At 26.5% G+C, this 17,546-nt stretch overlaps 2 pseudogenes; both read left to right on the forward strand.

Moving 5' to 3' along the window:
- Nucleotides 1–4,891: 4,891 nt before the first annotated feature.
- Nucleotides 4,892–7,275, forward strand: LOC142326395 (cytochrome b-like; annotated as a pseudogene).
- A 5,248-nt stretch (nt 7,276–12,523) lies between these two features.
- Nucleotides 12,524–14,234, forward strand: LOC142326966 (cytochrome c oxidase subunit 1-like; annotated as a pseudogene).
- The last annotated feature ends 3,312 nt before the right edge of the window (nt 14,235–17,546 follow it).

Here is a 17,546-nt window from a genome sequence, read left to right on the forward strand (position 1 = left end):
ACGATTTTTTTTAGGATACGCTTTTTTCCGTTCGTATATTTCCTTTACTACTGCTATTCTAATATTTATTATTTAATTTCACTTTTTTAATATCTTTTTAGCATTTTATCAAAGTATCTGTACTTTTTTCTTGACGGATATATTCAATCGCTTTTAATTAATTTATTTTTTTATCAAGATTCATTTTCTTACTGCTTCTTCGTTTTTAATTTTGAAATCATCTGTTGAATATCCTGCGTTTTATCTTCAAAAAAGTGTCGTGTAAAAGCTTACGTTTCCTCTTTCTAATGCTATTAAGCTGATTCCCTCTTATTCTTTTGTAGATAATATTTGATATACTAAAGTCAAATTAATACGCATGATTTTAAGAAAATATTTTGTTAAAAATGCAAATACAGTATTATTATTATTATTTGATGGAACAGAACACAAGTACTTAAGATATTGGAGAAATTACCTATTATATCATCGATTGAACCGATTACAGATATTTAAACTATACTTTTTACTTTAAAATAAATACCGGTCAAGTAAAATAAACCCTTGAGACTAAGTGAATAACCTTTTACTTATACTTATAAGTAAACACTTGTAACATTCGTAGTTTTCCCATTTTGCTTTTACTTATCCAGTAAACACTTATACGATTAATATCCTGTACATCATCATGTTCAGACACGTTTGTCAATACATCAAACGTTTCATTTGTTTTAATCTTTTCCCATCACAATGATCCGCGAAAATATGTTGGTATCTGATTAATTGGAGAATTATTTTGCGCATTTCTAACGCGTTTTTTATTAGCGAATTTTTTTTTTTTTGCTTTCTGTTATGAAACATAGTTTGCTGATTTTAAAAATAATACTTTCAAGCAAATCGGTTGAAAATTGGGCAAAATATGATGAAAAACCCGTGTCATAAATCACAGATTATTAACATATGTTAGTATAAGTGAACGTAGATTCAGAAAACTACGTTTTATAAAAATTCCCACCACTCAAAAGGCTATTCATATTGACAAAAGCCCATTTTTACTGTAAACTCTTATTCATTACGAATCGTTATGTGTTACATGTTTACCGATATCATTTGTCAGAAAAGATATTTATAGACCTCAAATAAAGTGACGTATTTATTTCTAAGTGCGTGCAATCCACAGCACCTATTACGCTCGGCATTTTAAAGCGAGATCTCCATTTTCTCTTGGCTTCATTTAACTCATGAGCATTCTGCGGGAAGCGAATCCACTCAGATGCCAGTGATTTGACTGGTTTGATGCAGCTCTCCAAGATTCCCTATCTAAAAAGTTAATCTAGAATGTTTGATAAGGTTACTAAATAGCTACCTTGAAATTCTACCGGTAAATACTTGAATACTCTTCCGAACTTGGATTTTATTCACTCGTTTTAAGTAAAGTCTGACCGGAATCAGTAATTGCGTATAGTTACAAGTAAACGCTTGATAAGTAAAGGTTATTCACTTCCCTATTTTACAAGTAAAGAGAATACTTGTCAAGTATTTGGTTTACCGTTGTTTATTCACAGAACTGCAAGTAAAAACTTGTATAATTGCAAGTAAAAGTAAATAATGGTTTTTATTCGCTTCACTAATAGTTGATAATCTATAGATCTCCTTATAACATATACGTACGATGGGTAAAGTTAGTTTAAAATATAATCAAAAGAATGATAGTTTGTTTTCAGATGAAGCAAAAAAAAAAAAAAACAAATCAAAAACGCGTAGTTGTTAGCCATAAATTATTTATGATGACCTAATGCGTCAAAATGTATTTTTTTATTATTAAATAAAAAAAAATCTTTTATTTCATTTATTAATTTATAACATATCCGTGTGATTTTTTTCTAAATTCTTATTACAAAGAAATTACGCAACGTCAATGTATTTTTCGTAATAACGGTCATAAATATAAGGGGAAAGTAAACATTCAGAAAAAATTATTAAATCTATCGAATGAGATTACGTGTGTGTTGCGCGCGCGCGATATTGGTAAAGAATTAGTTTTATGTAAAGAAATTAAATAATAGTTCGTTGTTAAAGTAATTAACTTAAAAATATTTTTTCAGTCCATTCGTGCATAAACCTTTAGGAATTTTTTTTATCGCAATTTAAATCGAATTCAAATAGGCCATTTCTTTCTAGCTTTAGTTTGTTCCATTTTTCAATAATATACAAACATATATATATATATATATATTAGCCGCCGGAATATGCTAAAATGTTTTCCATTCTTCACTACCATCCACCATTCACAAGCTTTCGAGTTTTGTATTTATTGTCGGCTGAGAAAAAAACCAGCAAAAAATCTCAATTTTTTCTTCGGTTGTAGAACAATTTACCCTACACTTGACACGCTTATTTCATGCCGTTTGAAAATTTAGCGTATTAGTCTTCGAACAGTCGTCGTAGGCAGGCTGTCGATTAGTTTCTATTGCGTATTTCCGTAAACGCATTACATGTAGTTAATATGCCAAGGTAGATCTAGAAACTGTAAGGACTCTGAAATGAAAAGATTAGCGCAGAAACAAAAGCGTGTAGAAGAGCGTAAAACTAATAATATTTGATAAAATCAAATTATTTGTTATACTTCTTTCTGTATCAGATTTGACGGAAAAATTTTCACGATTATTCAGTAGAATAATCATTTTTATAGATTTGCTAGAGTGGTAGGGGGCGATCGTGTTGAAGCTTATTTTACTGTATTAATATGAGTACAAATTAATCGGGGTTAATTATTTAGTTGTTTCGAAGGCCGTGAAAATAATTAAAAAATTTTTAAATTAATTCAGTCTAAAATTAAATTACTTTAAATCGAATTATTTAATAATAGTAACAAAAAAATTTATTAATATTTAATTTATTTGCAAGCGGGCATATAAAGGATTGTCTTCACCCGTAAAAAGTAATTTCAAATGCGGATACTATACGACAAAGAAATTAAAGCCGAGTATGACCTCAGATTCGTCGTCCTAATTACATAATATATCGAGGGAATCGTCCGTATAGTTTGATTTTGTGGTTTTAACCTAAAATATTTTGTCGATAAAGAATAATAGTTTTCTAGAAGCCTCCATTTTGCGGTTACAATTTTTCATTCCTGTGCGTCTAATAGATAAGCAAATTTGCGACTTTGGTGTATCTTTTTTACCTGAACGGTATTCATGTAATTGTGGGAACAACCTTCATTATAATCTCAACGGTACGATGCATAAGATACATTTTTCAGCCAGGCATCACCTAGGCTTAGAAGCAGCAATCTGATACTGACATTTTTTTAGACGTAATTTGATTATTCCTATATCTTTCAATTTACTGATGAGGAAAATAATAATAATCTTTTTAGTACAAAAAGTATAATTAGCCTCCAACTAATAGATTTAATAAAATTAAAAAGATAATCCAAATTACAATAACAATAATTTCACTAAGATCAATCATTATTATAATGATAATATTCACAATATTAATCTCTAAAAAAAATAAAATAAGACGAGAAAAAAATTCACCATTTGAATGCGGATTTTCAAAAATATCATCAACACGAAAATCGTTTTCTACTCACTTCTTTTTAATTGCAACAATCTTCTTAATCTTCGACATTGAAATTTCAATAATCATACCAATATTCTCAACAAAAATAATAATTATAGAAGAATGACTAATTTCATCAACAGTTACAATCTTAATCCTAATTATAGGACTTATCCGTGAATGAAAAATAGGAATACTAGAATGAAGAAATTAAGGAGAATAGTTAAATATAACATTTACTTTGCAAATAAAAATTATTGAATAATCAATTTCTCTTAAATAGAGTAAAGAAGTAAAATTACAATTAATTTCGACTTAATTTTAAGGATAATCCTCATACTCAATTTAACTGAAGCTAAATAGAAGCTATTCACTGTTAATGAAAAAATTGATTATATCCAGTTAAAAGAATAAAAAGTAAAGGAGCCGCTAACTACCTTTCAAGTGAAATCACTTTATTCTTATTTATATAGTTTAAAAAAAACAATACACTTTCAATGTATAAATAAATAAATTTTATAAATGTCCAGAGAAAAAATTCATAATAACAATTTCAATGTTAGGCTTTTAATTATGCTATCCGAACAAAAAAAAAACAAAAAAACTTAAGAATATTTAAAGTAAACCTATCAAAAAAAAACCTAACCATTGCAAAAATCCAACTAAACCACCCGAAACAAAATATTCTAATCAACTAATCTATAACTAAAATAACAAAAACTAAAAAACCGATTTAAAAAAACCCTGAAGAATAAAATCTTAAAAATCACATAGATCTGAACAAATAAAAATAAATTAAACCAAAATAAAAATATAAAAAACTCAAAACATCAAAAAACAAAAACAAAGGAATTAATTTTATCAAACATTATTATATCTCCAATACTTAAACACCCTATATCACTAGGATCAATACTAATTTTCCAAACAGCCCTAATGTGCAGAAATAATTCAATAATAATTAAATCATCATGATATCTTTATATTATATTCTTCACAACAGTAGGAGGACTAATAATTATATTCATATATATATATATATATATATCAAGAATTGCATCAAATTAAAAATTCAAACAAACAACAAAAATTTTTTTAATCTGAATATTAGTCGCATTAATTTCTGTTATAATAAGAAATTTAGATCCAACAACAGAAATAATTACTAAACTTAATGAAATAAAGGAAATGACAACCGAACTAACTGAAGAAAAATCAACAAGAAAAGTTTTTAGAATATATAAAATAAATATTACAATTATAATAATATTAATCCTAATTATTACAATAAACTCAGTAAACAACATCGTAAGAACATTTGAAGGACCACTTAAAAAAACTTATGTTTAAATCGATACGTAAATTAAGACCGATTAATTCCTTAATTGATTTACCAAGACCATCAAATATTTCATTACGATGAAACTTTGGATCGCTTCTACGAATACGCTTAATAATTCAAATTATTTCAGGATTATTCCTAGCGATACATTATTCACCAAGAATTGATAAAGCTTTTAAAAGAATTGTACATATTACCCGAGAGGTGAATTACGGATGAATAATTCGAAATATTCACGCAAATGGTGCATCATTATTCTTCATTTTAATTTTTATACACGCAGGACGAGGTATATATTATGGATCATTTAAATAAAAGAAAACATGAATATCAGGATCATTAATTCTTTTAACGTTAATGGCAACCGCATTCATAGGATATGTACTACCGTGAGGTCAAATATCCTTCTGAGGAGCAACAGTAATTACAAACTTAATTTCAGCAATTCCTTACATAGGAGAAATAGTAGTACAATGAGTATGAGGGGTGGGGGGGATTTGCTGTAGACAATCCTACGCTAAATCGATTCTTCACATTCCACTTTATTTTACCATTCATCTTATCAATAATAGTAATGTTACACCTAATATTCCTACACGAATCCGGATCATCCAACCCACTAGGTATGGAAAACAATATTGACAAAATTCCATTTCACCCCTACTTTACAACAAAGGATATCTTAGGAATAGCAATAACAATAATAATTTTTACAATAATAATTAATTTAAATCCATTCCTCACTATAGACCCAGAAAATTTTACACCAGCAAATCCACTAAGAACACCTCCACACATTCAACCAGAATGATACTTTCTATTCGCATATGCAATTCTACGATCTATCCCTAGAAAATTAGGAGGAGTAGTAGCACTAATAATATCGATTATAATTATTATATCGATACCATTCTCAATAAAAATAAAATTCCAAACAAGATCATTCTACCCGATAAATAAAATAATATTTTGAACTATAGTAAATACATTTATTTTACTCGCATGAATCGGCGCACGACCAGTAGAAGAACCATATATTATTACAGGACAAATCTTAACCGCAATTTACTTTTCATTTTTTATTATTCATCCCATGTCTGCAAAGAAATGAGATAAGTTAATAAGCTCAAAGCAATATAACTTGAAATTATAGGAAAGTATAAAATACTATTAACTTTTTTTTCACCTTAAAATAATGAAAAACAAAAAAATCCTAAAAAAAATAAAAACCAAAATATAATTTAAAGTAACAGGTAAATAGCTCCTTCAACACATATATATTAATTTATCATAACGATAACGAGGAAAGGAACCACGAACCCATACAAAAAAATAAATAAGAAAAACAACCCTAATAAAAAAAAAAATTTATACAATCACCCCCCAAAAAAACTAAACAAGTAAAAAATCTCATAAATATTATATTTCTATATTCAGATAAAAAAATAAAGAGAATCTAAATGATCTGTATTCAACATTAAATCCAGAAACCAACTCTGACTCACCCTCAGAAAAATCAAATGGAGAACGATTAGTTTCAGCCAAAATACAAGAAAGAAAAATTATAAATAAAGGAAAAGAAAAAAAAATAAACCAAACATCCAACTGAAAATAACAAAAATAATTCAAATTAAAAGACTCGCAATATAAAATAAAACAAAAAAATAACTAAAAAAAAAAAAACAACTTCATAAGAAATTCTTTGAGAAATTCTACGTATACAACCCAATAAAGAGAATTAGATGACCAACCAGGAATTATAATAAAATAAACCCCCAAACCAGAACAACAAAAAAAAAAGACAATAAGGAAATCCAACAAAATTAAAACTAAAAGGAAATATTAACCAAAAAATTAAAGAAACAGAAAGACCCAGAATAGGTACAAAAAAATAAATCAAATAATTTCCAAAAACAAGAAAATAAAATTCCCTTCTAAATAACTTTAAAGCATCTCTAAAAGGCTGCAACAAACCAAATAAACCAACCCTATTAGGACCCTTGCGGAATTGAATGTAACCTAAAATCCTACGTTCAAATAAAGTAAAAAAAGCAACACCCAAAAGAATAAAAATAAATAAAAAAAAAGAACTAAGAATAAACATTTACTAACTGTAAAAATACATTATTAAATTCTAAATTTAAAGCACTTGAATCTGCCAAATTAGTAAATAAATTATTATATTACCAAAAATCCTTTCGTACCAATTAAAATAAATTTAAAGAAGATAGAAACCAACCTGGCTCACGCCGGCTTGAACTGAGATCATGTAAAATTTCAAAGGTCGAACAGACCCAAAACTGTAAAACCTACCCCACAGAAACTTTTAATCCAACATCGAGGTCGCAAACAAATCTATCAATAAGAACTCTCCAGATTTATAACGCTGTTATCCCTAAGGTATCTTAATATTTTAATCAAAATAAAGGATCAATTACACATAAAAAAAATGTAAAAAAAAAATAAAGATTAAAATTTTATTTGTCACCCCAACAAAATTTAATTAATAAAAATTTAAAAAATAAACTAAAGAAAAAAAAAATTTTTAAATAAAATAAAGATCTATAGGGTCTTATCCTCTCCTAAATTTAAGCTTTTTAACTTAAAAATAAAATTCAAACTAAATTTCAAAAATAAAGTATAATTCTCGTCAAACCAATCATTCCAGACCTCAATTAAAAGACTAATTATTATGCTACCTTAGCACAGTCAAAATACTGCAGCTATTTAAATCATTGAGCAGGCCAAACCTTAAATAAATCACAAAAGGACATGTTTTTGATAAACAGGCGAAATTATTTCTTGCCTAATTCATAAATAAAATTTTTAAATCTACTAATTTAATCATAATTAAAAATCAAAAAATTAATTAAAATCCAGTAAAAAAATAAATATAAAAAAAACCCAATTTAATCTACAACGAACTTTAAATGATGAAAGATTCTAATCCAACAAGAAAAATAAAAAAAAATAAATTATATATAAAAAAAGAGCTTATCCACCCTTAATATAAAATTTCAAAATGAAAAAAAAAATAAAATTAACAAAAAGAAATTCTCGATTAAATCAATCTACCAGATAACCACATATAAAAAGAAATGAATTTCATATCGAAACAATCCCAAACTTATAAATAATTATTCCACAATAAAATACAGATTAAGATAGATCTTCACTATTCGGGGGAAAAAAAATAAATTTAAAAAATTAATTAACCCTGATACAAAAGGTACTAAAAAAAAATTATTATTCTAAAATAAAATTTATTTATCCAATACTAAATTAACAATTAAATGAATATAAAGAATTAACCAGTCAATTACTAGATAAAAGGTACATCTTCACGTTAAGAGATAATAATAGAGGTACACTTGCTCATGTTGAATTTGCTTAAGCAAATTAGATGTACTTAAGGAATTAATTAAATTTAAAAATTTTACTATAAAACAGGAAGACGTGATAAATGCAATTGTTGAAAGAATTGATTCGTTTGATTCATAGGTTCATGAGAATGAATATCTTTTATCAGGTATAAGTCAATCTAATATACTATATTAGGTGTTTCAAAAAGGACTCAACCCTAAAATTAAGAAGGTAGAAGTCACGCATAAATAAATTTTATTTCTCCGTATTATGTCAGTTGGCAACACTGTACTCAAGGTTAGCGCAGCTTGTAACGGTTTAAATGTCCTTCGTCTTATATGCTAGTGCTAAACCAGTATAAACCAGTATTCGTCTCTATTGTGTCAACTACGTCATTTTTCAAGGACAAAAGGACAAAAGTGTGTTTATTATTGCTCGAATAAATCTTACGAAAGAGTGAATAAAATAATATAAAATGATAAATTAAATTTTACATTTTTTTGTCTTTTTTTAACGATATTATTTTATCTGTAAGATAAATATTTTTAAATTTCAACGTTACTTTATTTACTGTAATAATTTAGGAGAATGACAAAACACTCGGAGCTTCCTTATATTATGTCTTGAAATGTTTATAAATTTGGATTATATAAAATTTATTAAAGTCCAAATTTTTCGTATACGTATGCATATTTATACGTATATACAAGTGGAAGATTATATATGATGTTAACTTTGTTTATTGTAGATATTTCCTGTCGCCCTATGTCTCAATTTAGCCATTCTTTTACCTTAATTTATAATATCTCCTTTTCCAAATATTTTATTATTTTCTTCTACGTAAACACACATGATGGGTTACATGATATATTGATGCTCTTGTATAAACATTGAAAAAATGAAATTCTCAAACTTTTTTTTTTCTTTGGTTATATTGTTTTACTTAATTATAAAAAGTGATTGATATTTATGCTGAAATTTTTTATGACTACCGATACTGAAAACAGATGTTTGCTGTAAGATTTTCGTTATTTGTGTATAGCAATAGGAACATATTAAAGTTTAACTGTTATATATAACTAAATTAAAGAAAATCAAATAAAAAAAAAAACCTATCAGACTCAACTGAATTGAACAGTAAAAAATCTTATTGTAAATAAGAATAAACCGAAATCCGATTCTAGATACACTTTCCAGTACATCTACTTTGTTACGACTTATCTCAATTTATGAGAGTGACGGGCGATATGTACATAATTAAGAGCAAAATTCAAAAAATTTATTAAAAAAAATTACTATTAAATCCAAATTCAGATTTAATCAAATTAAAAAATCAAAAAACAAAAATTAATGTAACCCATAATAACCTCTTTATAACTGCATCTTGACCTAACATAAATCTTTAAAAAGAAAAAGAAAATAAATTTTCATTACACTCGACGACAGAGATATACAAGAAAAAAAAGGTACAAAAAATCGTGGAATATCATTTAAATTACAGGTTCCTCTAAAAAGATTTAAAAACCGCCAGATCTATTAAATTTCAATTATAAAAAATATACTACCTTAGAAAAAAATTACTAATTAAGAATAACAGGGTATCTAATCCCGGTTTAAATTCAAATTTACATAGAAAAAAAAAATTTATTGTATAAATTTCACCTAAATACAAAATATTAAAACCAAATAAGACTAAATTCTAAAAAAAATTAACTTGAACCTGAGGAATAACCGCAAATGCTGGCACAACATTTTTTGGTTCTAAAAAATATAACTTAAATTAAAAAATTAAATTAAAAAACCTTAACACTGAAAATAAAAATTCACCATTAAGGATATTTAACCTAACAAAAATTTACATGCGTTATAAATTTAAAGCCAAATTTTAAAACAAAAATCAAATTTTTTTAAAAACTATATTTAAAGGGGACCTTAACTCCAAAATTTTAAACAACAAATTACATTCAAAAAAGGATCTCCTCCCTCGAGCAAACATAACTTCAAGCTACCCCTAACTGAAGTTAAATAAAATTATAGCTTAAACCAGTCAATAAAATCAAAAGCTAATAATTTAAGAAAAAGAAATATTAAATAAAGCTACCCTAACATTATCTAATTTAAATAAAAAAACAGTAGTTAAAATAAATAAAAGTAAACTTAAAAGTTGATATCTAAAAGCCACACAAATATAAGATAAAGCTACCCCTAACATTATCATAATTTTCTATAAAAAAAAAAAAAACAATGGTTCAAAATATATGAAAGTAAACTTAAACAACAATAATCTTAACATCACAAATAACAATAGTATAATAATAAATTTGTTTTTAAAGAACCAAAATAAATACTTAAATAAAACATATGTAATTATTTTACTAAACTAAAACTTAAGATAGGAATTAAACCATGAGGATTTTTTTTTTTTTTTTAATTATATATTTTTAAATACACTTATCATAATATAATTATATTCCTTAGGTTTTTTAAACTTTAAAATTTATTTGAATGAATAAAATTATTTTTAATAAAATCCTATTTAATTTAATTAAAAGTTGATTTTAATTAAATTCTTATAAAATAAGTATTTAATTAAAATTAAAATTTAATATCTTATTGATGCATTTAATTAAATAATTTATTTTAGATGATTATCTTTACAAAAACTATTTTACATTAAACTAAAAATCTATATTATATTAAAATCTTTATTTAAATATAAGAGGTTATCTATTATATAATAAATTTTTTAATTTATATAACACTTATGAATTAAAATATTATACTTAATAAGATTAAATATTAAAGGGTGAAATAGATATATTTAAATAAATATATTACTATATATAATATATATATTATAATATAACTATCTTTTTTCTTTTTTGTAACATAATAATTAATCAATTGAATGGTATAATATAAATATCTTATTATAACGAAAAAATTTATGTTTAAAATTGCAAAAAAATTAAATAAGCAAATAATGTACCGCATAAAAAAAATGATATATAAAAAAAAGGAAAAAAAAAACAATGGATTTTTATACTCAAGCAAGATGCCTGATTAAAGGATTACTTTGATGAAGTAAATTAAGTGAAACCTCACTCATGCTAAATTGTAAAATCCAGAATTAAACTGAAACTGAAGAAATCAAAATTCTTAATGCATCACACATCCTTTTACAAAAAGATAAGCTAAATTAAGCTTATGGGTTCATACTCCATCGATGAATAAATTCTCTTTTTAATTAAAATAAATTTATCAAAAACAATATTTATCACAACAATAACCGTAAGAATTATCATAACAATATCCTCCAACAGAATAATATTCTCATGAATATCTATAGAATTTAATTTCTTTTCTACCCCTTTTAAAAAAAATAAATAAAATAAATGAACAATCTATAAAATATTTAATTCAAAGAATATCCTCATCAATTATAATAACCTCAATAATTATTAATGCTATCATTAACTGCCTCATTAATGAAAGAATTTTAATAAAAATAGGTATAATCCCATTCCACCTATGAGTACCAAGAATCATGCAAATAATAAGATGAGAAATATGTATTATAATAACTATACAAAAAATCATTCCCACAATTATTGCAACCCAAATAACCAGAATTAAACTAATAATAACATCAATAATTACGGCACCAATCTCAGGAATAAAACAAACATCGCTAAAAAAATTAATAGCATACTCATCAATCTCAAATTCACCAGTAATAATCTTTTCATTAATAATTTCAAAACAACAATTTACTCTTCTATTAATTATATACACCATAATCAACTTAACTATAATAAACACGTTCAAAAAAAATAATATCAATTTTTTAAACCAAATCAATACTCAAACAAATTTAACAAAAACATCCCTAATAATTTCATCATTATCAATAAGAGGATTTTTAATAAAATGAATAATTATAAAATCAACAATTTGTATAGCACCAACAATTCCATTAATTATACTAATTTCATCAATTATATCAACATACATATACTTGAACATAATAATCCCTACAATAACCAAATCAAATAAATAAAAAATAATAAAAAAAAATCAACTATCCCGATTATCCTAAATTTAATAGGAATTCCAATAATAATAATTTTTAAATTAAACTAAAAAGAAGGATTTAAGTTAAAAAAACTATTAACCTTCAAAGTTAAAATTATTATTATAAATAAGCCTTAGCAAGTAATGCACCTCTATATTTGCAATATAGAATCATAATTGAATACAAGACAAATAATGAGAGGTTTAAAACCTTAAATAAATTTACAATCTATCGCCTAAATCAGCCATCCCATTCTCAATGAATAAATGAATATTTTCAACAAATCATAAAGATATCGGAACTCTTTATTTTATTTTTGGGCTCTGAGCTAGACTACTTGGAACAATAAGAATAATTATCCGATTAGAACTAATACAACCAGGATCGATAATTAAAAATGACCAAATTTATAATACCATCGTAACATCACACGCATTCATTATAATTTTCTTTATGGTTATACCAATTATAATTGGAGGATTTGGAAACTGACTAGTCCCTATTATAATCGGTGCACCAGACATGGCATTCCCACGAATAAATAACATAAGATTTTGATTACTACCACCATCAATTACACTTTTAATTGCAAGATCAATCGTAGGGTCAGGATCAGGAACAGGATGAACTGTTTACCCTCCTCTCTCAGCCCAAATTGCACATTCAGGACCTTCAGTAGACCTAAATATTTTTTCTCTTCACATTGCGGGATTAAGATCAATCATAGGAGAAATTAATTTTATTTCGACAACAATAAATATACGACCAAAAGGAATAACTATAGAAAAAATACCCCTTTTCTGTTGATCAGTCCTAATTACAGCAGTTTTACTGCTAGTATCATTACCAGTATTAGCCGGAGCAATCGCAATACTATTAACAGATCGAAACTTTAATACTTCATTTTTTGACCCCTCCTGCGGGGTCCCAATTTTATATCAACACTTATTTTGATTCTTTGGACATCCAGAAGTATATATTTTAATTCTACCAGGATTCGGATTAATCTCCCACATTATTACTAACGAAAGAGGAAAAATAATAACATTCGGTCATCTAGGAATAATTTATGCGATATTAGCAATTGGTATTTTAGGATTTATTGTATGAGCACACCACATATTTACTGTAGGTATAGATATTGACACACGAGCATACTTCACCTCTGCAACTATAATTATTGCAGTACCAACAGGAATTAAAATCTTTAGATGAATGGCCACTATACAAGGAATAACAAAAAAAAAAATCACCGCAAATAATTTGATCTATAGGATTTGTATTCCTATTCACTATCGGAGGATTAACAGGAGTAATTCTAGCCAACTCTTCTTAAATTGATGTAATTTTACACGATACATACTATGTTGTAGCCCATTTTCATTACGTATTATCAATAGGAACAGTATTCGCCATTATAGCAAGAATCATTCACTGATTTCCACTAATAACAGGTATAAGAATAAATAAAAAATGATTAAAAATTCAATTTTCAACCATATTTTTAGGAGTAAACCTAACATTCTTCCCGCAACACTTTTTAGGCGTAGCGGGAATACCACGACGATATTCAGATTACCCAGACGATTACATGACATGAAACACAATTTCATCCGTGGGATCATTAATTTCAATAATCAGAATTATAATATTCATATTCATCATACGAGAAGCCATAGCATTTAAACGAATTACAATCTTTAAAAACAATAAATCATCCTCAATTGAATGATTTTCAATTACACCACCCCCTGAACACTCTTTTAATGAACTACCACTAGTATCTAAGCCATTCTAAGAGTGGCAGAAAATTGCCATGAACTTAAAATTCATTAATAAATTTAAAAAATTTCCTTAGAAATATCATCATGAATAAAATTTAACATAATAAATAGAGCCAGACCAATTATAGAACAACTATTAAATTTCCACGATCACACTATAATAATTCTATTATCTATTACAGTAACAGTAACATTCTTACAGTAATTCTTCTCAGTAATATTCTTTACAACAGACAAACAAATATCGTTTGCATTAAATAAATTCGCTTATTCTATAAATTGTTTGTTATCCATCAATATTAAAATTACGAGTATATTGTGAATCTTCTGTTAATCCGCATTTCAGATAATAAGTAATTTGAAACTTAATTTTACTATTACTTAAGCGGTAAAGAAATTTATCAAAACTTTTGGTAATGCTACATATATTTATATGTGATTGTACGTTTAATAACGCGGGTCAAAAAGGAATAAAAACTTGTACCTGTAGTGTCATAAATGTCGGAATTTTTATTCATCAAAAGAGCGTTTCAATGAGTCTCTTTTGCTCTGCCTATATTCACCAACAATATTTCCGTCCTTGCCTTTTTCAATGCTTGCATTCCAATCTCCCTACTATTATTATATTTTCATCCTGTATTATGTATTTAATCGCTTTGTATATTTCTTTGTATACACATTCTACCTCATCATCATCATCATGGGCACTTGTAGGCATGTAGACGTTAACAATCGTCGGCTTTTGTTTTGATTTAATCCTTATTGCAACTATTCCATCGCCGTGCATTCCCGATCGTTCATTTTCAAAAAAATATGTGATGAACGTATCGTATACGAATCGGCGGATTGCGTATATAAGGAACGAAATCGGAGAAGCGAAATTGAAGCGCTTACAATTGAACCGCCGTTTTAACTTGGTCGATTCAACTACACGCGCCCGCACACAAACCATTGAAGACTGTTAGGCTCTGTAAAATGGCGGAACAAGCAGCACAGAGGCACCGACCACCATTAAGTCAAGTAATTTCTTTTTGATAATATGTAAATTAATTTTAATATGTACTTCATTTTTATTTAAGATATTTACTTATAAAAGGATGTGGATCCAATTACACTTCAGCAATCGGTTTGTTGAGCTGAAATCGGACCTTACATAATTTTACGCTTATAAATTTATTTAATTATTTTTTGTTTATAATTTTGCATGGATTTTAATCTAAGCTTATTTTCTAAAATTACAATAAAATGCGCTACATTCAGCTGCGAGTTCAACGTCATTATTTACAAATAATATTATATCGATTTATAACCGCGAGAGTGTTCATAACTTAACATAATAGGCATATATATTTCATGAAAGTATAAAGCTTAGGATAATACCAGAAACAGCTAAACCTGATTTGAACTTTAGTTTTAAGAAGCCATCATTATCCAGTTTGTTCGCTGTTACAGTGGTTTTCTTTGCGGTTCTTCAGCATCACTATCCACCGGTGCCAAGTCTATATCTTGGTGTACTGTTAGTTCATAAAAGCGCTGATCGATTGCATTCTAATAACGAATTAGAAGAAAGAATACGAATCAACCTGGCTATTATCATGGGCTGCACCATCGCATGGCAATAAAATTAAGGTAATTTATACTACTGTTGTATTTTGTGAGAGGCGGCAGTGGACTGAAACATAATGGTATGTCAGTAAACTATAATTTTTGTATAAGAAGTTTTATAATCGATAAAATACGTTATCTCTGGGTATCTTAGTCTCAAAATCAAGTTTATGTACAGTACTTTATGTGTGGCCCGCCACATAACAAAAAATGTTTAATATTTTTAATTTTTACGACTACATATTTTTACACGTTTACAATTTTAACGTGTGATTTTTTAAAAAGAAAATGTTTTATTAACTGATGATGAAGGAAACCTTGAAAGCGCTATTATGAAATAACAATAAGCAAAAGTAGAAGCATTATTGAATTCTGTACTCTTGTTAGTAAAATATTTTTATAATTTTATCTTTGACATGATTAGTATAGAGAGGAATATAGCAAATGCAATAACAAAAGAATTGATTTTGCTAAGTTAATATATATATATATATACATAAATTAAATGAAAGAATAAAATATTTCAGTCTCTACTGAGATTATCTCCATAAAACTGACTTTTACCATTATGTTTCCAAGTATTTTATTAGTAATATTTACTTAATATGTTTTCTTTTTCTTAAAAAGTAAACTATAATATTGTAATAACGGTTTACATTTTTATTACATTACTAGTCAGTCCCTCCGTGAGGGCGGTGTCTCGGAATGGGTTATTAGGTGGCTAAAATAAAGTGAAATTATTGAAATACCTCTTGTCATTTTTTTTTTTTTTGAATGATGAATATTGATTTAACGAAAGTTAGATTGAAATTTTAACTGTAGAATAATGTACTAACGAATAGGGATTTTCGCGGTAGTGAACGGTACATTCTGGTTCTTTTTTCTAATTGTAGTTTATTATTTTTTGAAGAAAAACAATCGCGTAAATAAAAAAATTGATGTGGGCACCATACGACTTCCTTGTACGCCTATTAAATTACATACACATTTTAAATTGAAAAGTTGATATAATTTTTTTTCATTAATAACTTCTGATATGTTTTCTTATTTTTTATTTTTTTGTTGTTATTGAATTATTATTTATCGTAATCTTTTGTTTGCGATCAGAGGTTAATCGTTAATAAATCAGTATATTTAAATTAAAAAAAGATATTAATTCTGATTTGAACCGATGTGGTTTCTCCTAACATCCAAATATTTCATTAATTAAAACTTTATTTGGCTTTAACTCTGGAAACGATGAAAATAAGTACCGTTTATGACGTATCGTTGAAAAGTTCTCGACGAGGGCTTATCACTGCAGTAAGAAAAAGTCCAAAATCCGATTCCTTTATGTCAAGAAAGTAATACTACACTTAACAAATATAAAAATTAATTTGAAGTTAAAAATACACCGTACAATACTCGTTCGGCAGGGAAAAATGCTTATACCGCATTCTTTTCAAAATTAACCGTTTCAAACGTCAATTTTTGTATTACGCCAGTGTATTTTCTAACAAAGTCCCCGACCGTTTTAACGTCCTAATAATATATAGTAATATAATCAAACAAATAGACGAACGGGAGAAACACAATCTAAATTTTAAAATACAAAACCGAAACGCAAAAATAACCCACACTAATAACAATTAATTTAACGTATTATTATAACGAATAATATACAACAAAATACATTTAAAAAACCTACATATATAAAACTGAATATCTAGTGAATTCAGTTGTCTTATCGTACGTTATCTTACAATGTATTTCTTTTAATTTCTGCAAAATGTATTTTATTTTATACGATTTCAATGTAAACTTAAGTGATTTTACATTTTAGTTTAAT

The sequence above is a fragment of the Lycorma delicatula genome, chromosome 6 (assembly GCF_047948215.1).
Source record: "Lycorma delicatula isolate Av1 chromosome 6, ASM4794821v1, whole genome shotgun sequence".
NCBI classification, from domain to species: Eukaryota; Metazoa; Arthropoda; class Insecta; order Hemiptera; family Fulgoridae; genus Lycorma; species Lycorma delicatula.